This window comes from Oncorhynchus nerka, unplaced genomic scaffold (assembly GCF_034236695.1).
Source record: "Oncorhynchus nerka isolate Pitt River unplaced genomic scaffold, Oner_Uvic_2.0 unplaced_scaffold_1056, whole genome shotgun sequence".
In the NCBI taxonomy this organism is placed as follows: Eukaryota; Metazoa; Chordata; class Actinopteri; order Salmoniformes; family Salmonidae; genus Oncorhynchus; species Oncorhynchus nerka.
Window position 1 is genome coordinate 35,001 of NW_027040256.1, and position 27,075 is coordinate 62,075.

At 43.1% G+C, this 27,075-nt stretch overlaps 1 pseudogene; it reads right to left on the reverse strand.

Moving 5' to 3' along the window:
- LOC135570182 (anoctamin-2-like) overlaps positions 1 to 27,075 on the reverse strand; it is a 102,407-nt pseudogene that overhangs the window by 25,574 nt on the left and 49,758 nt on the right.

Below are 27,075 nucleotides of genomic sequence, written 5' to 3' on the forward strand. Positions count from 1 at the left end.
AAATAGGGTTAGGGTTAGGGTTAGGCCAAGACGGCATCTAAAGGAAATAGGGTTAGGGTTAGGCCAAGACGGCATCTAAAGGAAATAGGGTTAGGGTTAGGCCAAGACGGCATCTAAAGGAAATAGGGTTAGGGTTAGGCCAAGACGGCATCTAAAGGAAATAGGGTTAGGGTTAGGCCAAGACGGCATCTAAAGGAATTAGGGTTAGGGTTAGGCCAAGACGGCATCTAAAGGAAATAGGGTTAGGGTTAGGCCAAGACGGCATCTAAAGGAATTAGGGTTAGGGTTAGGCCAAGACGGCATCTAAAGGAAATAGGGTTAGGGTTAGGCCAAGACGGCATCTAAAGGAATTGGGGTTAGGTTTAGGCCAAGACGGCATCTAAAGGAATTGGGGTTAGGGTTAGGCCAAGACGGCATCTAAAGGAATTAGGGTTAGGGTTAGGCCAAGACGGCATCTAAAGGAAATAGGGTTAGGGTTAGGCCAAGACGGCATCTAAAGGAATTAGGGTTAGGGTTAGGCCAAGACGGCATCTAAAGGAATTAGGGTTAGGGTTAGGCCAAGACGGCATCTAAAGGAAATAGGGTTAGGGTTAGGCCAAGACGGCATCTAAAGGAAATAGGGTTAGGGTTAGGCCAAGACGGCATCTAAAGGAATTAGGGTTAGGCCAAGACGGCATCTAAAGGAATTAGGGTTAGGGTTAGGCCAAGACGGCATCTAAAGGAATTAGGGTTAGGGTTATAATGACATCTAAAGGAAATAGGGTTAGGGTTACTGATAATGCATCTAAAGGAATTACTTAGGGTAATGACATCTATGTATTACTGATAATGACTATGCATCTAAAGGAATTATCTAGTATTACTGATAATGACATCTATGTATTACTGATAATGACATCTATGTATTACTGATAATGACATCTATGTATTACTGATAATGACATCTATGTATTACTGATAATGACATCTATGTATTACTGATAATGACATCTATGTATTACTGATAATGACATCTATGTATTACTGATAATGACATCTATGTATTACTGATAATGACATCTATGTATTACTGATAATGACATCTATGTATTACTGATAATGACATCTATGTATTACTGATAATGACATCTATGTATTACTGATAATGACATCTATGTATTACTGATAATGACATCTATTTATTACAGAACTTGATAATGACATATATGTATTACTGATAATGACATCTATGTATTACAGAACTTGATAATGATATCTATGTATTACAGAACTTGATAATGATATCTATGTATTACTGATAATGACATCTATGTATTACAGAACTTGATAATGACATCTATGTATTACAGAACTTGATAATGACATCTATGTATTACTGATAATGACATCTATGTATTACAGAACTTGATAATGACATCTATGTATTACAGAACTTGATAATGACATCTATGTATTACAGAACTTGATAATGACATCTATGTATTACTGATAATGATATCTATGTATTACAGAACTTGATAATGATATCTATGTATTACTGATAATGACATCTATGTATTACTGATAATGATATCTATGTATTACTGATAATGATATCTATGTATTACAGAACTTGATAATGATATCTATGTATTACTGATAATGACATCTATGTATTACAGATAATGACATCTATGTATTACTGATAATGATATCTATGTATTACAGAACTTGATAATGATATCTATGTATTACTGATAATGATATCTATGTATTACAGAACTTGATAATGATATCTATGTATTACTGATAATGATATCTATGTATTACTGATAATGATATCTATGTATTACAGAACTTGATAATGACATCTATGTATTACAGAACTTGATGACATCTATGTATTACAGAACTTGATAATGACATCTATGTATTACTGATAATGATATCTATGTATTACAGAACTTGATAATGATATCTATGTATTACAGAACTTGATAATGACATCTATGTATTACAGAACTTGATAATGACATCTATGTATTACTGATAATGATATCTATGTATTACAGAACTTGATAATGACATCTATGTATTACAGAACTTGATAATGACATCTATGTATTACCGATAATGATATCTATGTATTACAGAACTTGATAATGACATCTATGTATTACAGAACTTGATAATGACATCTATGAATTACAGAACTTGATAATGATATCTATGTATTACAGAACTTGATAATGACATCTATGTATTACAGAACTTGATAATGATATCTATGTATTACTGATAATGACATCTATGTATTACAGAACTTGATAATGATATCTATGTATTACAGAACTTGATAATGACATCTATGTATTACAGAACTTGATAATGATATCTATGTATTACTGATAATGACATCTATGTATTACTGATAATGATATCTATGTATTACAGAACTTGATAATGATATCTATGTATTACTGATAATGATATCTATGTATTACAGAACTTGATAATGACATCTATGTATTACTGATAATGATATCTATGTATTACTGAACTTGATAATGATATCTATGTATTACTGATAATGACATCTATGTATTACAGAACTTGATAATGATATCTATGTATTACAGAACTTGATAATGACATCTATGTATTACAGAACTTGATAATGATATCTATGTATTACTGATAATGACATCTATGTATTACTGATAATGATATCTATGTATTACAGAACTTGATAATGATATCTATGTATTACTGATAATGATATCTATGTATTACAGAACTTGATAATGACATCTATGTATTACTGATAATGATATCTATGTATTACTGAACTTGATAATGATATCTATGTATTACTGATAATGACATCTATGTATTACAGAACTTGATAATGATATCTATGTATTACGTTTCTACAATGGTTCTGATCTCTATACTACCGTTCAAATGTTTGGGGTCATTTAGAAATGTCCTTGTTTTTGAAAGAAAAGCACATTTTTTGCCCATTAAAATAACATCAAATTGTTCAGAAACACAGTGTGGACATTGTTAATGTAGTAAATGACTATTGTAGCTGGAAACGGCAGATTTTTAATGGAATATCTACATAGGCGTACAGAGGCCCATTATCAGCAACCATCACTCCTGTGTTCCAATGGCACGTTGTGTTTAAATGACTATAGAACCGCTAACGGGCCTCTCTTTAAATGACTATAGAACCACTAACGGGCCTCTCTTTAAATGACTATAGAACCGCTAACAGGCCTCTCTTTAAATGACTATAGAACCGCTAACAGGCCTCTCTTTAAATGACTATAGAACCGCTAACGGGCCTCTCTTTAAATGACTATAGAACCGCTAACGGGCCTCTCTTTAAATGACTATAGAACCGCTAACGGGCCTCTCTTTAAATGACTATAGAACCGCTAACGGGCCTCTCTTTAAATGACTATAGGGGCCGCTAACGGGCCTCTCTTTAAATGACTATAGCGGCCGCTAACAGGCCTCTCTTTATAGAACCATCAACGGCCTCTCTTTAAATGACTATAGAACCATCAACGGGCTCTCTTTAAATGACTATAGAACCATCAACGGGCCTCTCTTTAAATGATTATAGAACCATCAACGGGCCTCTCTTTAAATGATTATAGAACCATCAACGGGCCTCTCTTTAAATGATTATAGAACCATCAACGGGCCTCTCTTTAAATGACTATAGAACCATCAACGGGCCTCTCTTTAAATGATTATAGAACCATCAACGGGCCTCTCTTTAAATGATTATAGAACCATCAACGGGCCTCTCTTTAAATGATTATAGAACCATCAACGGGCCTCTCTTTAAATGACTATAGAACCACTAACGGGCCTCTCTTTAAATGACTATAGAACCACTAACGGGCCTCTCTTTAAATGACTATAGAACTGCTAACGGGCCTCTCTTTAAATGACTATAGAACTGCTAACGGGCCTCTCTTTAAATGACTATAGAACCATCAACGGGCCTCTCTTTAAATGACTATAGAACCACTAACGGGCCTCTCTTTAAATGACTATAGCGGCCACTAACGGGCCTCTCTTTAAATGACTATAGGGCCACTAACGGGCCTCTCTTTAAATGACTATAGGGGCCGCTAACGGGCCTCTCTTTAAATGACTATAGAACCATCAACAGGCCTCTCTTTAAATGACCATAGGGGTCGCTAACGGGCCTCTCTTTAAATGACTATAGAACCATCAACAGGCCTCTCTTTAAATGACTATAGAACCATCAACGGCCTCTCTTTAAATGACTATAGAACCATCAACGGCCTCTCTTTAAATGACTATAGAACCATCAACGGCCTCTCTTTAAATGACTATAGCGGCCACTAACGGGCCTCTCTTTAAATGACTATAGAACCATCAACGGGCCTCTCTTTAAATGACTATAGAACCATCAACGGCCTCTCTTTAAATGACTATAGAACCATCAACGGCCTCTCTTTAAATGACTATAGCGGCCGCTAACGGGCCTCTCTTTAAATGACTATAGCGGCCGCTAACGGGCCTCTCTTTAAATGACTATAGCGGCCGCTAACGGGCCTCTCTTTAAATGACTATAGCGGCCGCTAACGGGCCTCTCTTTAAATGACTATAGCGGCCACTAACGGGCCTCTCTTTAAACGACTATAATCTACAGTGATCATGTAAATTAACTCAACAGAAGGAAATATGCCTCTATTTTAGAACGCAAAGATAAAATAGATTCTTCTCACTAATGGCATCCTGTTATATTCAGCTGATGTTCTGAATTAGTTATATATTCCTGTATACGGTTACTAGGCTACTGTTGTCTTCTGGCAGTACTTCAAACACCAGAAACATCCGCATGGTCTAACGTTTGAGGGAGGATAAAAAACATTCTCAGTTTTTATAAAATGCCAACTTTTGTCTGAAAACTGGCATGTTTTGGGGCATACTTTGTGCATACACAACGTTTCTAAATGAGGTCCCAGGGCCTTCCTGTTCAGCTGTTGTTTCCAGTCTGCCAATGTTCCTCCTACACACAGACAAGACTAGAGGGTGTGCCTGACATGTAGCTGGTCTGTGTGTGTGTAGCTGGTCTGTGTGTGTGTGTACCTGGTCTGTGTGTGTGTGTACCTGACATGTAGCTAGGCGTGTGTGTGTGTACCTGACATGTAGCTGGCGTGTGTGTGTGTACCTGACATGTAGCTGGTCTGTGTGTGTGTACCTGACATGTAGCTGGTGTGTGTGTGTGTACCTGACATGTAGCTGGTGTGTGTGTGTGTGTGTACCTGACATGTAGCTGGTCTGTGTGTGTGTGTGTACCTGACATGTAGCTGGTCTGTGTGTGTGTGTGTACCTGGGTACGTCCATATCCACAGTGTAACAGCCGTAGCAGAAGACGATAATCCCAACTACAGAGGCTGGTATGAGCAGCTGAGTGTAGACGCCCAGCCAGGCGAAGTACAGACCGATCTTCTCCCCAAAGTACTTCCTGTAAGTCAGAGGTCATCAGTAGTCAAATGTGTGATCCTTAATATAATGCAGCATTGTAATGTACTAATAGAGACTGGTGCTGATACCTGATGAGGCTGTTAGGGTTTGGGTTCACTGGTAATAACGAGCGATGATAATGTAGTAATAATCTACTAGTGTTGGTAACTAATGAGGGGGCAGCAGGTAGCCTAGCGATTAAGAGCGTTGGGCAAGTAACCGAAAGGTCGTTGGTTTGAAGCCCTGAGGCGACCAGGCGAGAATTATTTTTAATTTTTATTTTTTTTAAATCGGTCAATGTGCCCATGAGCAAGGCACTTAACCCTAATTGTTCCTGTAAATTGCTCTGTAAAAAAGTATGACAATGTAATGTAGTAATAATGGTATCTAATGATCTATGTAGTAATAATAGTAGTATTGGTACCTGATAATGTAATGCAGTAATAATGCAATGATTATACCTGATAATGTAGTAATAGCATAGTAATGTTGGTATCTTATAATGTAATGCAGTAATAATGCAATGATTATACCTGATAATGTAGTAATAGCATAGTAATGTTGGTATCTTATAATGTAATGCAGTAATAATGCAATGTTGATACCTGATGATAATGTAATGTAGTATTAGCATCGTAATGTTGATATCTGATAATGTAATGTAGTATTAGCATCGTAATGTTGATATCTGATAATGTAATGTAGTATTAGCATCGTAATGTTGATATCTGATAATGTAATGTAGTAATAATGCAATGTTGATATCTGATAATGTAATGATAATGTAGTAATATCATAGTAATGCTGTTATCTGATAATGTAATGCAGTAATAATGTAATGTTGATACCTGATGATAATGTCATGTAGTGATAGCATAGTAATGTTGGTGTCTGATATGTAATGTAGTAATAACAGTAATATGGTAACACTGTAGTGATGCTGGTACCTGATGATATTGTAACACAGTAATATAGTAATGTAGGTACCTGATAATGCAATGATAATGTAGTTACCTGATGATGTAACGATAATGTGGACACCTGGTGATAATGTAATGAAATAACAATGTGGTAATGTTGGTACCGGATGATAATGTAATATAGTTGTGGTAATGTGGGCATCTGATAATGTCATGTTGTTATAACATAGTATTGTTGGTAATGTGGTATTAATGTAGTAATGCCGACACCCAATGATAATGTCATGTAGTAATCATGTAGTAATGTTGATACCTGATGAGGTCCACAGGTTGGTATTTGTAGAAGGCTCCATATCTGGCCCACTCATCATGCAGCAGCTTAGACACAACAGACATCAGAGTAGAGTTCAGTCCAGACATCAGAGTAGAGTACAGTACAGACATCAGAGTAGAGTTCAGTACAGACATCAGAGTAGAGTACAGTACAGACATCAGAGTAGAGTCCAGTCCAGACATCAGAGTAGAGTCCAGTCCAGACATCAGAGTAGAGTTCAGTACAGACATCAGAGTAGAGTTCAGTATAGACATCAGAGTAGAGTACAGTCCAGATATCAGAGTAGAGTTCAGTCCAGACATCAGAGTAGAGTCCAGTACAGACATCAGAGTAGAGTTCAGTACAGACATCAGAGTAGAGTTCAGTATAGACATCAGAGTAGAGTACAGTCCAGATATCAGAGTAGAGTTCAGTACAGACATCAGAGTAGAGTTCAGTATAGACATCAGAGTAGAGTTCAGTATAGACATCAGAGTAGAGTACAGTCCAGATATCAGAGTAGAGTTCAGTACAGACATCAGAGTAGAGTCCAGTACAGACATCAGAGTATTTTATTTATTTTATTTATTTCACCTTTATTTAACCAGGTAAGCAAGTTGAGAACAAGTTCTCATTTACAATTGCGACCTGGCCAAGATAAAGCAAAGCAGTTCGACACATACAACGACACAGAGTTACACATGGAGTAAAACAAACATACAGTCAATAATACAGTAAAAAAAACAAGTCTATATACAATGTGAGCAAATTAGGTGAGAAGGGAGGTAAAGGCAAAAAAGGCCATGGTGGCAAAGTAAATACAATATAGCAAGTAAAACACCGGAATGGTAGTTTTGCAATGGAAGAATGTGCAAAGTAGAAATAAAAATAATGGGGTGCAAAGGAGCAAAATAAATAAATAAATTAAATACAGTTGGGAAAGAGGTAGTTGTTTGGGCTAAATTATAGGTGGGCTATGTACAGGTGCAGTAATCTGTAAGATGCTCTGACAGTTGGTGCTTAAAGCTAGTGAGGGAGATAAGTGTTTCCAATTTAAGAGATTTTTGTAGTTCGTTCCAGTCATTGGCAGCAGAGAACTGGAAGGAGAGGCGGCCAAAGAAAGAATTGGTTTTGGGGGTGACTAGAGAGATATACCTGCTGGAGCGTGTGCTACAGGTGGGAGATGCTATGGTGACCAGCGAGCTGAGATAAGGGGGACTTTACCTAGCAGGGTCTTGTAGATGACATGGAGCCAGTGGGTTTGGCGACGAGTATGAAGCGAGGGCCAGCCAACGAGAGCGTACAGGTTGCAATGGTGGGTAGTATATGGGGCTTTGGTGACAAAACGGATTGCACTGTGATAGACTGCATCCAATTTGTTGAGAAGGGTATTGGAGGCTATTTTGTAAATGACATCGCCAAAGTCGAGGATTGGTAGGATGGTCAATTTTACAAGGGTATGTTTGGCAGCATGAGTGAAGGATGCTTTGTTGCGAAATAGGAAGCCAATTCTAGATTTAACTTTGGATTGGAGATGTTTGATATGGGTCTGGAAGGAGAGTTTACAGTCTAACCAGACACCTAAGTATTTGTAGTTGTCCACGTATTCTAAGTCAGAGCCGTCCAGAGTAGTGATGTTGGACAGGCGGGTAGGTGCAGGTAGCGATCGGTTGAAGAGCATGCATTTAGTTTTACTTGTATTTAAGAGCAATTGGAGGCCACGGAAGGAGAGTTGTATGGCATTGAAGCTTGCCTGGAGGGTTGTTAACACAGTGTCCAAAGAAGGGCCGGAAGTATACAGAATGGTGTCGTCTGCGTAGAGGTGGATCAGAGACTCACCAGCAGCAAGAGCGACCTCATTGATGTATACAGAGAAGAGAGTCGGTCCAAGAATTGAACCCTGTGGCACCCCCATAGAGACTGCCAGAGGTCCGGACAGCAGACCCTCCGATTTGACACACTGAACTCTATCAGAGAAGTAGTTGGTGAACCAGGCGAGGCAATCATTTGAGAAACCAAGGCTGTCGAGTCTGCCGATGAGGATGTGGTGGTTGACAGAGTCGAAAGCCTTGGCCAGATCAATGAATACGGCTGCACAGTAATATTTCTTATCGATGGCGGTTAAGATATCGTTTAGGACCTTGAGCGTGGCTGAGGTGCACCCATGACCAGCTCTGGAACCAGATTGCATAGCAGAGAAGGTATGGTGAGATTCGAAATGGTCGGTAATCTGTTTGTTGACTTGGCTTTCGAAGACCTTAGAAAGGCATGGTAGGATAGATATAGGTCTGTATAGCAGTTTGGGTCAAGAGTGTCCCCCCCTTTGAAGAGGGGGATGACCGCAGCTGCTTTCCAATCTTTGGGAATGTCAGATGACACGAAAGAGAGGTTGAACAGGCTAGTAATAGGGGTGGCAACAATTTCGGCAGATAATTTTAGAAAGAAAGGGTCCAGATTGTCTAGCCCGGCTGATTTGTAGGGGTCCAGATTTTTCAGAACTTCAGCTGAATGGATTTGGGAGAAGGAGAAATGGGGAAGGCTTGGGCGAGTTGCTGTTGGGGGTGCAGTGCTGTTGACCGGGGTAGGAGTTGCCAGGTGGAAAGCATGGCCAGCCGTAGAAAAATGCTTATTGAAATTCTCAATTATGGTGGATTTATGAGTGGTGACAGTGTTTCCTATCTTCAGTGCAGTGGGCAGCTGGGAGAAGGTGTTCTTATTCTCCATGGACTTTACAGTGTCCCAGAACTTTTTAGAGTTAGTGTTGCAGGAAGCAAATTTCTGCTTGAAAAAGCTAGCCTTGGCTTTTCTAACTGCCTGTGTATAACGGTTTCTAGCTTCCCTGAACAGCTGCATATCACGGGGGCTGTTCGATGCTAATGCAGAACGCCATAGGATGTTTTTGTGTTGGTTAAGGGCAGTCAGGTCTGGGGAGAACCAAGGGCTATATCTGTTCCTGGTTCTAATTTTCTTGAATGGGGCATGTTTATTTAAGATTGTTAGGAAGGCATTTTTTTTTAATATCCAGGCATCCTCTACTGACGGGATGAGATCAATATCCTTCCAGGACACCCCGGCCAGGTCGATTAGAAAGGCCTGCTCGCTGAAGTGTTTCAGGGAGCGTTTTACAGTGATGAGTGGAGGTCGTTTGACCGCTGACCCATTACGGATGCAGGCAATGAGGCAGTGATCGCTGAGATCTTGGTTGAAGACAGCAGAGGTGTATTTAGAGGGGAAGTTGGTTAGGATGATATCTATGAGGGTGCCCGTGTTTAAGGCTTTGGGGGGGTACCTGGTAGGTTCATTGATAATTTGTGTGAGATTGAGGGCATAAAGTTTAGATTGTAGGATGGCTGGGGTGTTAAGCATGTTCCAGTTTAGGTCGCCTAGCAGCACGAGCTCTGAAGATAGATGGGGGGCAATCAGTTCACATATGGTGTCCAGAGCACAGCTGGGGGCAGAGGGTGGTCTATAGCAGGCGGCAACGGTGAGAGACTTGTTTTTAGAGAGGTGGATTTTTAAAAGTAGAAGTTCAAATTGTTTGGGTACAGACCTGGATAGTAGGACAGAACTCTGCAGGCTATCTTTGCAGTAGATTGCAACACCGCCCCCTTTGGCAGTTCTACCTTGTCTGAAAATGTTGTAGTTTGGAATTAAAATTTCTGAATTTTTGGTGGTCTTCCTGAGCCAGGATTCAGACACAGCTAGAACATCCAGGTTGGCAGAGTGTGCTAAAGCAGTGAAAAGAACAAACTTAGGAAGGAGGCTTCTAATGTTAACATGCATGAAACCAAGGCTATTACGGTTACAGAAGTCATCAAAAGAGAGCGCCTGGGGAATAGGAGTGGAGCTAGGCACTGCAGGGCCTGGATTCACCTACATCGCCAGAGGAACATAGGAGGAGAAGAATAAGGGTACGGCTAAAAGCAATAAGAATTGGTCGTCTAGAACGTCTGGAACAGAGAGTAAAAGGAGGTTTCTGGGGGCGATAAAATAGCATCAAGGTATAAATGTACAGACAAAGGTATGGTAGGATGTGAATACAGTGGAGGTAAACCTAGGTATTGAGTGATGAAGAGAGAGATATTGTCTCTAGAAACATCATTGAAACCAGGAGATGTCATTGTATGTGTGGGTGGTGGCACTAATAAGTTGGATAAGGTATAGTGAGCAGGACTAGAGGCTCTACAGTGAAATAAGCCAATAAACACTAACCAGAACAGCAATGGACAAGACATATTGACATTAAGGAGAGGCATCCTTAGTCGAGTGATCAAAAGGGTCCAGGGAGTGGAGAGGTTGGTTTGGGGGTCACGGCGATTTAGACAGCTAGCCAGGACATCGGTAGCAAGCTAGCATAGGATGGAGGTCTGTTGTTAGCCACCTCTTGCGTTCCGTCAGTAGATTAGTGGGGTTCCGTGTGGTAGAGGGGATTAAACCAAATCAAACAACAAAAATAAAAACAATAGATATAGTTATAGAGGCCCAAGAAGAAACATGTTAATAATAAAAATAAATAAATTGTCCGATTGTCTATTCTGAGAGCATCCGGTAAGACAGCTAACGGTTAGCAGGCCGCAGATGGGCGTTCAGGTAACGTCGCGACGGAGGAGCCAGCCGGATCTCCTTCGGGTAGATAACGTCGGCAGTCCAGTTGTGAAGGCCCGGTGGGGCTCCGCGTAGGCAGTAAAACGGGTCCGGATAGGTGACTGCAGCCCAGGAGTGATTGACGGAGCTCAGGAGTGATTGACGGAGCTGGCTAGCTCCGGAGTAATTGAGGTTTGCTCCGGAATCGACGAAAGCAGATAGACACACGGATAGCAGCCAGCTAGCTGTGAGATCCGGGAGTGAATGTCCAGAGAGCAGTTGAAATCCAGGGACATGGAGAGAAAAATCGGTCCGGTATGTTCCGTTCCGAGCCGCGCTGCGCCGTACAAAACTGGCGATAGATTTTCGAGTTAAAGGATAGCTGATGACCACAAACCGTGGTTAGCTGAATACTAACTAGTTGCCAGTAAAGAAGCTAACTAGCTTCTGATTAGCTTCTGGCTAGCTCCTGGCTAGCTTCTGGCTAGCTCCTGGCTAGCTTCTGGCTAGCTTCTTGGAGGATTGCAGATTTGAGGTAAATAATACGTATTTATACATATCAATTGGTGAGGCAGGTTGCAGGAGAGTGTATTGAAGATGAGTTGATGGAAAATAAAAATAAAATTGTTGTAAATATATATATATACACGACACGACAAGACGAGGACAAAAGACGTCTGAACTGCTATGCCATCTCGGGCAAGAGTAGAGTCCAGTACAGACATCAGAGTAGAGTTCAGTATAGACATCAGAGTAGAGTACAGTCCAGACATCAGAGTAGAGTTCAGTACAGACATCAGAGTAGAGTTCAGTACAGACATCAGAGTAGAGTACAGACATCAGAGTAGAGTAGAGTACAGACATCAGAGTAGAGTTCAGTACAGACATCAGAGTAGAGTCCAGACATCAGAGTAGAGTACAGTCCAGACATCAGAGTAGAGTACAGTCCAGTCATCAGAGTAGAGCACAGTCCAGACATCAGAGTAGAGTTCAGTCCAGTCATCAGAGTAGAGTACAGTACAGACATCAGAGTACAGTCCAGACATCAGAGTAGAGTTCAGTACAGACATCAGAGTAGAGTTCAGTACAGACATCAGAGTACAGTACAGACATCAGAGTAGAGTCCAGTCATCAGAGTACAGTACAGACATCAGAGTAGAGTACAGTACAGACATCAGAGTAGAGTACATACATCAGAGTAGAGTACATACATCAGAGTAGAGTACAGACATCAGAGTAGAGTACAGACATCAGAGTAGAGTACAGACATCAGAGTAGATTACAGTCATCAGAGTACAGTAGAGTACAGACATCAGAGTAGAGTACAGTCCAGACATCAGAGTAGAGTACAGTACAGACATCAGAGTAGAGTACAGACATCAGAGTAGAGTACAGACATCAGAGTAGAGTCCAGACCAGTCATCAGAGTAGAGTACAGTCATCAGAGTAGAGTCCAGACATCAGAGTAGAGTCCAGACATCAGAGTAGAGTACAGACATCAGAGTAGAGTCCAGACATCAGAGTAGAGTCCAGTACAGACATCAGAGTAGAGTCCAGTCATCAGAGTAGAGTCCAGTACAGACATCAGAGTAGAGTTCAGTACAGACATCAGAGTAGAGTACAGACATCAGAGTAGATTAGAGAACAGACATCAGAGTAGAGTACAGTCCAGTCATCAGAGTAGAGTCCAGTCCAGTCATCAGAGTAGAGTCCAGTCATCAGAGTAGAGTTCAGTACAGACATCAGAGTAGAGTCCAGACATCAGAGTAGAGTTCAGTACAGACATCAGAGTAGAGTTCAGTACAGACATCAGAGTAGAGTACAGACATCAGAGTAGAGTACAGTCCAGACATCAGAGTAGAGTACAGACATCAGAGTAGAGTCCAGACATCAGAGTAGAGTTCCGTACAGACATCAGAGTAGAGTTCAGTACAGACATCAGAGTAGAGTAGAGTCCAGACATCAGAGTAGAGTACAGTCCAGACATCAGAGTAGAGTACAGTCCAGACATCAGAGTAGAGTACAGTCCAGACATCAGAGTAGAGTACAGTCCAGACATCAGAGTAGAGTCCAGACATCAGAGTAGAGTCCAGTCATCAGAGTAGAGTCCAATACAGACATCAGAGTAGAGTCCAGACATCAGAGTAGAGTCCAGACATCAGAGTAGAGTCCAGTCATCAGAGTAGAGTACAGACATCAGAGTAGAGTCCAGTACAGACATCAGAGTAGAGTCCAGTCATCAGAGTAGAGTCCAGTACAGACATCAGAGTAGAGTCCAGACATCAGAGTAGAGTCCAGACATCAGAGTAGAGAACAGTACAGTCATCAGAGTAGAGTACAGTACAGTCATCAGAGTAGAGTACAGTACAGTCATCAGAGTAGAGTCCAGACATCAGAGTAGAGTTCAGTACAGACATCAGAGTAGAGTACAGACATCAGAGTAGAGTACAGACATCAGAGTAGATTAGAGAACAGACATCAGAGTAGAGTACAGTCCAGTCATCAGAGTAGAGTCCAGTCCAGTCATCAGAGTAGAGTCCAGACATCAGAGTAGAGTCCAGACATCAGAGTAGAGTCCAGTCCAGTCATCAGAGTAGAGTACAGTCATCAGAGTAGAGTCCAGTCATCAGAGTAGAGTACAGTCATCAGAGTAGAGTAGAGTCCAGATATCAGAGTAGAGTCCAGTCATCAGAGTAGAGTCCAATACAGACATCAGAGTAGAGTCCAGACATCAGAGTAGAGTCCAGACATCAGAGTAGAGTTCAGTACAGACATCAGAGTAGAGTCCAGACATCAGAGTAGAGTACAGTCCAGACATCAGAGTAGAGTACAGTCCAGACATCAGAGTAGAGTACAGTCCAGACATCAGAGTAGAGTACAGTCCAGACATCAGAGTAGAGTCCAGTCATCAGAGTAGAGTCCAATACAGACATCAGAGTAGAGTCCAATACAGACATCAGAGTAGAGTCCAATACAGACATCAGAGTAGAGTCCAGACATCAGAGTAGAGTCCAGACATCAGAGTAGAGTACAGACATCAGAGTAGAGTCCAGTCATCAGAGTAGAGTACAGACATCAGAGTAGAGTCCAGTACAGACATCAGAGTAGAGTCCAGTCATCAGAGTAGAGTCCAGTACAGACATCAGAGTAGAGTCCAGTCATCAGAGTAGAGTCCAGTACAGACATCAGAGTAGAGTCCAGACATCAGAGTAGAGTCCAGACATCAGAGTAGAGAACAGTACAGTCATCAGAGTAGAGTCCAGACATCAGAGTAGAGTTCAGTACAGACATCAGAGTAGAGTACAGACATCAGAGTAGAGTAGAGTACAGACATCAGAGTAGATTAGAGAACAGACATCAGAGTAGAGTACAGTCCAGTCATCAGAGTAGAGTCCAGTCCAGTCATCAGAGTAGAGTCCAGTCATCAGAGTAGAGTACAGACATCAGAGTAGATTAGAGAACAGACATCAGAGTAGAGTACAGTCCAGACATCAGAGTAGAGTCCAGTCATCAGAGTAGAGTACAGTCATCAGAGTAGAGTACAGACATCAGTGTAGTGTCCAGACCAGTCATCAGAGTAGAGTACAGACATCAGAGTAGAGTCCAGTCATCAGAGTAGAGTACAGACATCAGAGTAGAGTCCAGTACAGACATCAGAGTAGAGTCCAGTCATCAGAGTAGAGTCCAGACATCAGAGTAGAGTCCAGACATCAGAGTAGAGTCCAGACATCAGAGTAGAGAACAGTACAGTCATCAGAGTAGAGTACAGTACAGTCATCAGAGTAGAGTACAGTACAGTCATCAGAGTAGAGTCCAGACATCAGAGTAGAGTTCAGTACAGACATCAGAGTAGAGTACAGACATCAGAGTAGAGTACAGACATCAGAGTAGATTAGAGAACAGACATCAGAGTAGAGTACAGTCCAGTCATCAGAGTAGAGTCCAGTCCAGTCATCAGAGTAGAGTCCAGACATCAGAGTAGAGTCCAGACATCAGAGTAGAGTCCAGTCCAGTCATCAGAGTAGAGTACAGTCATCAGAGTAGAGTCCAGTCATCAGAGTAGAGTCCAGTCATCAGAGTAGAGTACAGTCATCAGAGTAGAGTAGAGTCCAGATATCAGAGTAGAGTCCAGTCATCAGAGTAGAGTCCAATACAGACATCAGAGTAGAGTCCAGACATCAGAGTAGAGTTCCGTACAGACATCAGAGTAGAGTTCAGTACAGACATCAGAGTAGAGTAGAGTCCAGACATCAGAGTAGAGTACAGTCCAGACATCAGAGTAGAGTACAGTCCAGACATCAGAGTAGAGTCCAGACATCAGAGTAGAGTCCAGTCATCAGAGTAGAGTCCAATACAGACATCAGAGTAGAGTCCAGACATCAGAGTAGAGTCCAGACATCAGAGTAGAGTCCAGACATCAGAGTAGAGTACAGACATCAGAGTAGAGTCCAGTCATCAGAGTAGAGTACAGACATCAGAGTAGAGTCCAGTACAGACATCAGAGTAGAGTCCAGTCATCAGAGTAGAGTCCAGTACAGACATCAGAGTAGAGTCCAGTCATCAGAGTAGAGTCCAGTACAGACATCAGAGTAGAGTCCAGACATCAGAGTAGAGTCCAGACATCAGAGTAGAGTCCAGTCCAGTCATCAGAGTAGAGTACAGTCATCAGAGTAGAGTCCAGTCATCAGAGTAGAGTACAGTCATCAGAGTAGAGTAGAGTCCAGATATCAGAGTAGAGTCCAGTCATCAGAGTAGAGTCCAATACAGACATCAGAGTAGAGTCCAGACATCAGAGTAGAGTTCCGTACAGACATCAGAGTAGAGTTCAGTACAGACATCAGAGTAGAGTAGAGTCCAGACATCAGAGTAGAGTACAGTCCAGACATCAGAGTAGAGTACAGTCCAGACATCAGAGTAGAGTACAGTCCAGACATCAGAGTAGAGTACAGTCCAGACATCAGAGTAGAGTACAGTCCAGACATCAGAGTAGAGTACAGTCCAGACATCAGAGTAGAGTCCAGTCATCAGAGTAGAGTCCAATACAGACATCAGAGTAGAGTCCAATACAGACATCAGAGTAGAGTCCAGACATCAGAGTAGAGTCCAGACATCAGAGTAGAGTACAGACATCAGAGTAGAGTCCAGTCATCAGAGTAGAGTACAGACATCAGAGTAGAGTCCAGTACAGACATCAGAGTAGAGTCCAGTCATCAGAGTAGAGTCCAGTACAGACATCAGAGTAGAGTCCAGTCATCAGAGTAGAGTCCAGTACAGACATCAGAGTAGAGTCCAGACATCAGAGTAGAGTCCAGACATCAGAGTAGAGAACAGTACAGTCATCAGAGTAGAGTACAGTACAGTCATCAGAGTAGAGTCCAGACATCAGAGTAGAGTTCAGTACAGACATCAGAGTAGAGTACAGACATCAGAGTAGAGTACAGACATCAGAGTAGATTAGAGAACAGACATCAGAGTAGAGTACAGTCCAGTCATCAGAGTAGAGTCCAGTCCAGTCATCAGAGTAGAGTCCAGTCATCAGACAGACATCAGAGTAGATTAGAGAACAGACATCAGAGTAGAGTACAGTCCAGACATCAGAGTAGAGTCCAGTCATCAGAGTAGAGTACAGTCATCAGAGTAGAGTACAGACATCAGTGTAGTGTCCAGACCAGTCATCAGAGTAGAGTACAGACATCAGAGTAGAGTCCAGTCATCAGAGTAGAGTACAGACATCAGAGTAGAGTCCAGTACAGACATCAGAGTAGAGTCCAGTCATCAGAGTAGAGTCCAGACATCAGAGTAGAGTCCAGACATCAGAGTAGAGTCAGACATCAGAGTAGAGTACAGTACAGTCATCAGAGTAGAGTACAGTACAGTCATCAGAGTAGAGTACAGTACAGTCATCAGAGTAGAGTCCAGACATCAGAGTAGAGTTCAGTACAGACATCAGAGTAGAGTACAGACATCAGAGTAGAGTACAGACATCAGAGTAGATTAGAGAACAGACATCAGAGTAGAGTACAGTCCAGTCATCAGAGTAGAGTCCAGTCCAGTCATCAGAGTAGAGTCCAGACATCAGAGTAGAGTCCAGACATCAGAGTAGAGTCCAGTCCAGTCATCAGAGTAGAGTACAGTCATCAGAGTAGAGTCCAGTCATCAGAGTAGAGTCCAGTCAGAGTCAGTCAGAGTAGAGTAGAGTCCAGATATCAGAGTAGAGTCCAGTCATCAGAGTAGAGTCCAATACAGACATCAGAGTAGAGTCCAGACATCAGAGTAGAGTTCCACAGACATCAGAGTAGAGTTCAGTACAGACATCAGAGTAGAGTTCAGTCCAGACATCAGAGTAGAGTAGAGTCCAGACATCAGAGTAGAGTAGAGTCCAGACATCAGAGTAGAGTACAGTCCAGACATCAGAGTAGAGTACAGTCCAGACATCAGAGTAGAGTCCAGACAGTCAGAGTAGAGTCCAGTCATCAGAGTAGAGTCCAATACAGACATCAGAGTAGAGTCCAGACATCAGAGTAGAGTCCAGACATCAGAGTAGAGTCCAGACATCAGAGTAGAGTACAGACATCAGAGTAGAGTCCAGTCATCAGAGTAGAGTACAGACATCAGAGTAGAGTCCAGTACAGACATCAGAGTAGAGTCCAGTCATCAGAGTAGAGTCCAGTACAGACATCAGAGTAGAGTCCAGTCATCAGAGTAGAGTCCAGTACAGACATCAGAGTAGAGTCCAGACATCAGAGTAGAGTCCAGACATCAGAGTAGAGTACAGTACAGTCATCAGAGTAGAGTACAGTACAGTCATCAGAGTAGAGTCCAGACATCAGAGTAGAGTTCAGTACAGACATCAGAGTAGAGTACAGACATCAGAGTAGAGTACAGACATCAGAGTAGATTAGAGAACAGACATCAGAGTAGAGTACAGTCCAGTCATCAGAGTAGAGTCCAGTCCAGTCATCAGAGTAGAGTCCAGACATCAGAGTAGAGTCCAGTCATCAGAGTAGAGTACAGACATCAGAGTAGAGTACAGTCATCAGAGAAGTACAGACATCAGTGTAGAGTCCAGACCAGTCATCAGACATCAGAGTAGAGTCCAGTCATCAGAGTAGAGTACAGACATCAGAGTAGAGTCCAGTACAGACATCAGAGTAGAGTCCAGTCATCAGAGTAGAGTCCAGTCATCAGACAGACATCAGAGTAGAGTTCAGAGAACAGACATCAGAGTAGAGTACAGTCAGTCATCAGAGTAGAGTCAGTACAGTCATCAGAGTAGAGTACAGTCATCAGAGTAGAGTACAGTACAGTCATCAGAGTAGAGTACAGACATCAGAGTAGAGTTCAGTACAGACATCAGAGTAGAGTACAGACATCAGAGTAGATAGAGTCAGACATCAGAGTAGAGTCCAGACCAGTCATCAGAGTAGAGTACAGACATCAGAGTAGAGTCCAGTCATCAGAGTAGAGTACAGACATCAGAGTAGAGTCCAGTACAGACATCAGAGTAGAGTCCAGTCATCAGACATCAGAGTAGAGTCCAGACATCAGAGTAGAGTCCAGACATCAGAGTAGAGAACAGTACAGTCATCAGAGTAGAGTACAGTACAGTCACAGTCAGAGTAGAGTCCAGTACAGTCAGTCAGAGTAGAGTCCAGACATCAGAGTAGAGTTCAGTACAGACATCAGAGTAGAGTACAGTCATCAGAGTAGAGTACAGACATCAGAGTAGATTAGAGAACAGACATCAGAGTAGAGACAGTCAGTCAGAGTAGAGTCCAGTCCAGTCATCAGAGTAGAGTACAGACATCAGAGTAGAGTCAGTCATCAGAGTAGAGTACAGACATCAGTGTAGAGTCCAGACCAGTCATCAGAGTAGAGTACAGACATCAGAGTAGAGTCCAGTCATCAGAGTAGAGTACAGACATCAGAGTAGAGTCCAGTCATCAGAGTAGAGTACAGACATCAGAGTAGAGTCCAGTACAGACATCAGAGTAGAGTCCAGTCATCAGAGTAGAGTCCAGTCATCAGAGTAGAGTCCAGACATCAGAGTAGAGAACAGTACAGTCATCAGAGTAGAGTACAGTACAGTCATCAGAGTAGAGTACAGTACAGTCATCAGAGTAGAGTACAGTACAGTCATCAGAGTAGAGTACAGTACAGTCATCAGAGTAGAGTCCAGACATCAGAGTAGAGTTCAGTACAGACATCAGAGTAGAGTACAGACATCAGAGTAGATTAGAGAACAGACATCAGAGTAGAGTACAGTCCAGTCATCAGAGTAGAGTCCAGTCCAGTCATCAGAGTAGAGTCCAGACATCAGAGTAGAGTCCAGACATCAGAGTAGAGTCCAGTCCAGTCATCAGAGTAGAGTACAGTCATCAGAGTAGAGTCCAGTCATCAGAGTAGAGTACAGTCATCAGAGTAGAGTAGAGTCCAGATATCAGAGTAGAGTCCAGTCATCAGAGTAGAGTCCAATACAGACATCAGAGTAGAGTCCAGACATCAGAGTAGAGTACAGTACAGTCATCAGAGTAGAGTCCAGACATCAGAGTAGAGTTCAGTACAGACATCAGAGTAGAGTACAGACATCAGAGTAGGACATCAGAGTAGATTAGAGAACAGACATCAGAGTAGAGTACAGTCCAGTCATCAGAGTAGAGTCCAGTCCAGTCATCAGAGTAGAGTCCAGTCATCAGAGTAGAGTTCAGTACAGACATCAGAGTAGAGTACAGACATCAGAGTAGAGTCCAGTCATCAGTGTAGAGTCCAGACCAGTCATCAGAGTAGAGTACAGACATCAGAGTAGAGTCCAGTCATCAGAGTAGAGTACAGACATCAGAGTAGAGTCCAGTACAGACATCAGAGTAGAGTCCAGTCATCAGAGTAGAGTCCAGTCATCAGAGTAGAGTCCAGACATCAGAGTCAGACATCAGAGTAGAGAACAGTACAGTCATCAGAGTAGAGTACAGTACAGTCATCAGAGTAGAGTACAGTACAGTCATCAGAGTAGAGTCCAGACATCAGAGTAGAGTCCAGTCAGACATCAGAGAGAGTCCAGTCCAGACATCAGAGTAGAGTACAGACATCAGAGTAGATTAGAGAACAGACATCAGAGTAGAGTCCCAGTCATCAGAGTAGAGTCCAGTCCAGTCATCAGAGTACAGTCCAGACATCAGAGTAGAGTCCAGTCATCAGAGTAGAGTCAGACATCAGAGTAGAGTCAGACATCAGAGTAGAGTACAGACATCAGTGTAGAGTACAGACATCAGTGTAGAGTCCAGACCAGTCATCAGAGTAGAGTCAGACATCAGAGTAGAGTCCAGTCATCAGAGTAGAGTACAGACATCAGAGTAGAGTCCAGTCAGACATCAGAGTAGAGTCCAGTCATCAGAGTAGAGTCCAGACATCAGAGTAGAGTCCAGACATCAGAGTAGAGAACAGTACAGTCATCAGAGTAGAGTCAGTTCATCAGAGTAGAGTCCAGTACATCAGAGTAGAGTACAGTACATCAGAGTAGAGTCCAGACATCAGAGTAGAGTTCAGTACAGACATCAGAGTAGAGTACAGACATCAGAGTAGATTAGAGAACAGACATCAGAGTAGAGTCCAGACCAGTCATCAGAGTAGAGTACAGACATCAGAGTAGAGTCCAGTCATCAGAGTAGAGTACAGACATCAGAGTAGAGTCCAGTACAGACATCAGAGTAGAGTCCAGTCATCAGAGTAGAGTCCAGTCATCAGAGTAGAGTCCAGACATCAGAGTAGAGTCCAGACATCAGAGTAGAGAACAGTACAGTCATCAGAGTAGAGTACAGTACAGTCATCAGAGTAGAGTACAGTACAGTCATCAGAGTAGAGTCCAGACATCAGAGTAGAGTTCAGTACAGACATCAGAGTAGAGTACAGACATCAGAGTAGAGTACAGACATCAGAGTAGATTAGAGAACAGACATCAGAGTAGAGTACAGTCCAGTCATCAGAGTAGAGTCCAGTCCAGTCATCAGAGTACAGTCCAGACATCAGAGTAGAGTCCAGTCATCAGAGTAGAGTACAGACATCAGAGTAGAGTACAGTCATCAGAGTAGAGTACAGACATCAGTGTAGAGTCCAGACCAGTCATCAGAGTAGAGTACAGACATCAGAGTAGAGTCCAGTCATCAGAGTAGAGTACAGACATCAGAGTAGAGTCCAGTACAGACATCAGAGTAGAGTCCAGTCATCAGAGTAGAGTCCAGACATCAGAGTAGAGTCCAGACATCAGAGTAGAGTCCAGACATCAGAGTAGAGAACAGTACAGTCATCAGAGTAGAGTACAGTACAGTCATCAGAGTAGAGTACAGTACAGTCATCAGAGTAGAGTACAGTACAGTCATCAGAGTAGAGTCCAGACATCAGAGTAGAGTTCAGTACAGACATCAGAGTAGAGTACAGACATCAGAGTAGATTAGAGAACAGACATCAGAGTAGAGTACAGTCCAGTCATCAGAGTAGAGTCCAGTCCAGTCATCAGAGTAGAGTCCAGACATCAGAGTAGAGTCCAGACATCAGAGTAGAGTCCAGTCCAGTCATCAGAGTAGAGTACAGTCATCAGAGTAGAGTCCAGTCATCAGAGTAGAGTACAGTCATCAGAGTAGAGTAGAGTCCAGATATCAGAGTAGAGTCCAGTCATCAGAGTAGAGTCCAATACAGACATCAGAGTAGAGTCCAGACATCAGAGTAGAGTACAGTACAGTCATCAGAGTAGAGTCCAGACATCAGAGTAGAGTTCAGTACAGACATCAGAGTAGAGTACAGACATCAGAGTAGAGTACAGACATCAGAGTAGATTAGAGAACAGACATCAGAGTAGAGTACAGTCCAGTCATCAGAGTAGAGTCCAGTCCAGTCATCAGAGTAGAGTCCAGTCATCAGAGTAGAGTTCAGTACAGACATCAGAGTAGAGTACAGACATCAGAGTAGAGTCCAGTCATCAGTGTAGAGTCCAGACCAGTCATCAGAGTAGAGTACAGACATCAGAGTAGAGTCCAGTCATCAGAGTAGAGTACAGACATCAGAGTAGAGTCCAGTACAGACATCAGAGTAGAGTCCAGTCATCAGAGTAGAGTCCAGTCATCAGAGTAGAGTCCAGACATCAGAGTAGAGTCCAGACATCAGAGTAGAGAACAGTACAGTCATCAGAGTAGAGTACAGTACAGTCATCAGAGTAGAGTACAGTACAGTCATCAGAGTAGAGTCCAGACATCAGAGTAGAGTTCAGTACAGACATCAGAGTAGAGTACAGACATCAGAGTAGAGTACAGACATCAGAGTAGATTAGAGAACAGACATCAGAGTAGAGTACAGTCCAGTCATCAGAGTAGAGTCCAGTCCAGTCATCAGAGTACAGTCCAGACATCAGAGTAGAGTCCAGTCATCAGAGTAGAGTACAGACATCAGAGGAGTTGGGAAGTAGACATCAGTGTAGAGTCCAGACCAGTCAAGGGAGAAGACATCAGAGTAGAGTCCAGTCATCAGAGGAGTACAGACATCAGAGTAGAGTCCAGACAGACATGGGAGTCCAGTCATCAGAGTAGAGTCCAGTCATCAAGTAGGAGACATGGGAGAGTCCAGACATCAGAGAGAGAACAGTACAGTCATCAGAGGAACAGTACAGTCATCAGAGTAGAGAGGTACAGTCATCAGAGGGAAGTACAGTCATCAGGGAGTCCAGACATCAGAGTAGAGTTCAGTACAGACATCAGAGGAGTACAGACATCAGAGTAGATTAGAGAACAGACATCAGAGTAGAGTCCAGACCAGTCATCAAGTAGAGTACAGACATCAGAGAGAGTCCAGTCATCAGAGTAGAGTACAGACATCAGAGTAGAGTCCAGTACAGACATCAGAGTAGAGTCCAGTCATCAGAGTAGAGTCCAGTCAGAGTGAGTCGACATCAGAGGAGTCCAGACTCAGGAGAGAGACAGTCATCAGAGTCGAGTACAGTACAGTCATCAAGTAGGTACAGTACACTGGGAGTCCAGACATCAGAGTAGAGTTCAGTACAGACATCAGAGGATTCAGACTCAGGGAAGACATCAGAGTAGATTAGAGAACAGACATCAGAGAGAACTGTCCAGTCATCAGAGTAGAGTCCAGTCCAGTCACAGAGTACAGTCCAGACATCAGAGAGAGTCCAGTCATCAGAGTAGAGAGAGTACAGACATCAGAGAGAGAAGTCATCAGAGTAGAGTACAGACATCAGTGTAGAGTCCAGACCAGTCATCAGGTAGAGTACAGACAAGAGAGAGTCCAGTCATCAGAGTAGAGTACAGACATCAGAGTAGAGTCCAGTAAGACATCAGGAAGAGTCCAGTCAGAGTAGAGTCCAGACATCAGAGTAGAGTCCAGACATCAGAGTAGAGTCCAGACATCAGAGTAGAGAACAGTACAGTCATCAGAAGGTACAGTACAGTCATCAGGTAGAGTACAGTACAGTCAGAGTAGAGTACAGTACAGTCATCAAGGAGTCCAGACATCAGAGGAGTTCAGTACAGACATCAGAGTCAGAGTACAGACATCAGAGTAGATTAGAGAACAGACATCAGGGAAGTCCAGTCATCAGAGTAGAGTCCAGTCCAGTCATCAAGTAGAGTCCAGACATCAGAGTAGAGTCCAGACATCAGAGTAGAGTCCAGTCCAGTCATCAGAGGAGTACAGTCATCAGAGTAGAGTCCAGTCATGGGAGTACAGTCATCAGAGTAGAGTAGAGTCCAGATATCAGAGTAGAGTCCAGTCATCAGAGTAGAATACAGACATCAGAGTAGAGTCCAGACATCAGAGGAACAGTGGGACATCAGAGGAGTAGAGACAGACATCAAAGAGTACAGTCCAGACATCAGAGTAAGTATCCAGACATCAGAGTAGAGGAGTCAGACATCAAGTAGGGAACATCAGAGGAAGTCCAGACATCAGAGAGAGTACAGTCCAGACATCAGAGTAGAGTCCAGACATCAGAGTAGGTCCAGTCATCAGAGAGAGTCCAGACATCAGAGAGAGTCCAGACATCAGAGTAGGTCCAGACTCAGGGAAGAGTACAGACATCAGAGTAGAGTCCAGTCATCAGAGTAGAGTACAGACATCAGAGTAGGGACAGACATCAGAGTAGAGTCCAGTCAGAGTAGAGTCCAGTACAGACATCAGAAGGTCCAGTACAGACATCAGAGAGAGTCCAGTCATCAGAGTAGAGTCCAGTACAGACATCAGAAGAGGACATCAGAGTAGAGTCCAGACATCAGAGTAGAGGGAACAGTACAGTCATCAGAGAGAGGTACAGTCATCAGAGTAGAGGACATCAGAGTGGGAAGACATCAGAGGAGTACAGACATCAGAGTAGAGTACAGACATCAGGGAACTAGGAACAGAATCAGAGAGAGTACAGTCCAGTCATCAGAGTAGAGTCCAGTCCAGTCATCAGGGAAGTCATCAGGGAAGACATCAGAGGATTAGAGACAGACATCAAAGGTAACCAGACATCAGAGGAGTCCAGTCATCAGAGTAGAGTACAGACATCAGAGTGAGAAGTCATCAGAGTAGAGTACAGACATCAGTGGGAGACTCATCAGGAAGAGAGACATCAGAGGACATCAGATAGAGTACAGACACTGGAGAAGAGTACAGACATCAGAGTAAGTCCAGGGAACTGGGAAGTCCAGTACAGAGGAGAGACCAGACATCAGGGAACATCAGGAGAAGACATCAGGTAGAGTACAGACATCAGAGTAAGGAGTACAGTCATCAGGGAAGTCCAGTCAGAGAGAGTACAGTCATAAGAGGAGAACTGGGAAGACATCAGAGGAGAGTACAGTCCAGTCAAAGGGAACTGGGATCAGAGGAGAGTCAATCATCAGAGAGGAAGACATCAGAGGAGTAGAGTCCAGATATCAGAGTAGAGTCCAGTCATCAGAGTAGAGTCCAATACAGACATCAAAGGGAACAGAGTGAGTTCCGAAGACATCAGAGTAGAGTTCCGACAGACAAAGGGAACTGGGAAGACATCAGAGGAGTAGAGTCCAGACATCAAAGGGAACTGGGAACAGTCCAGACATCAGGAGAGACAGTCCAGACATCAAAGAGAACTGGTAGAGTTCCGTAGACATCAGAGTAGAGTTCAGGACAGACATAAAGGGAACTGGGAATCAGAGGAGTACAGTCCAGACATCAAAGGGAACTGGGAAGAGAGAGTACAGACATCAGAGACGAGTCCAGTACTGGTAGAGTCCAGAGAGTAGAGTCCAGACAGACATCAGAGGTCCAGTACAGACATCAGAGTAGAGTCCAGTCATCAGAGAGAGTCCAGTACAGACATCATAAAGGGACATCTGGGAAGAGACATCAGAGGAGAGAGACAGTACATAAAGGGAACTGGGAAGAGTAGAGTTCAGTACAGACATCAGAGTAGAGGACATCAAGGGAACTAGGAACAGACAGAGAGGAGTACAGTCCAGTCATCAGAGGAGAGTCCAAAGTCATCAGGAGTCCAGGGAGTAGAGAGGACATCAGAGTAGATTAGAGGAACAGACATCAGGGAAGTCCAGACATCAGAGTAGAGTCCAGTAAAGGGAACTGACATCAGAGAGAGTACAGTCATCAGAGTAAAGGGAACTGGGAAGATCAGTGTAGAGTCCAGACCAGTCATCAGGAACTAGAGTACAGACATCAGAGAGAGTCCAGTCATCAGAGGGAGAGTACAGACATCAGAGTAGAAGGGAAGACATCAGAGGAGTCCAACAGACATCAGAGAGAGTCCAGTACAGACAAGAGGAGTCCAGACATCAGGAGAGAGACATCAGAGGAGTACAGACAAAGGGAACTGGGAAGAGTACAGTCAGAGTAGAGTCCAGTCCAGTCAAAGGGAACTGGAAGTAGAAGAGTCATCAGAGAGAGTCCAGACATCAGAGAGAGTACAGTCCAGTCAAGGGAACAGGGAAGAGAGGGAGTCATCAGAGAGAGGAGTCCAGACATCAAAGGGAACTGGGATATCAGAGGAGTCCAGTCATCAGAGGAGTCCAATAAACATCAGGGAACTGGAAGAGAGTTCCGTAGACATCAGAGAGAGTTCCGACAGACATCAGAGTAGAAGAGTTCAGTACAGACATCAGAGTAGAGAGAGTCCAGACATCAGGAGTAGAGAGAGTCCAGACATCAAAGGGAGTCCAGACATCAGGGAGAGAGTACAGTCCAGACATCAGATAAAGGACATCTGGGAAGACATCAGAGGAGTTCAGTACAGACATCAGAGTAGAGTAAGGAACATGGGAAGAGTTTTTACTTCATGGCCCACCAATTGATAAAGGAACTGGGAGTGTGAATAAGAAAAAAACAGAGAACATTTTGCAGTTTTAAAGCGAAATCCTGATAAAGGGAACTGGGAAGCACTGAGTAGAGGACGGCAAGGTCTACTGGGAAGAGAGGAGGAGATTGGTGGGCGGAGTAGGAGAGGTGGGAAGCTGGGAGGGGACGTCATGGCTGAAGGGAACTGGGAAGCTCAGAGGAGGCCACCGATTCAAAGGGAATGCAGACCTTTGGAAGAAGAGGCAGACCTTTGGTCGAGGATTCAGCAAAGAGAACTCTCTCCAAGGCAGACCTTTGGTCGATAAAGGGAACTGGGAAGAGAGGGAGAGATTCCTCTCTCCATGCAGACCTTTGGTCGTTTCCCATTCAAAGGGAACTGGGAAGAAGAGGCAGAGGTCGTTTCCCATAAAGGGAACTGGGAAGAAGAGATTC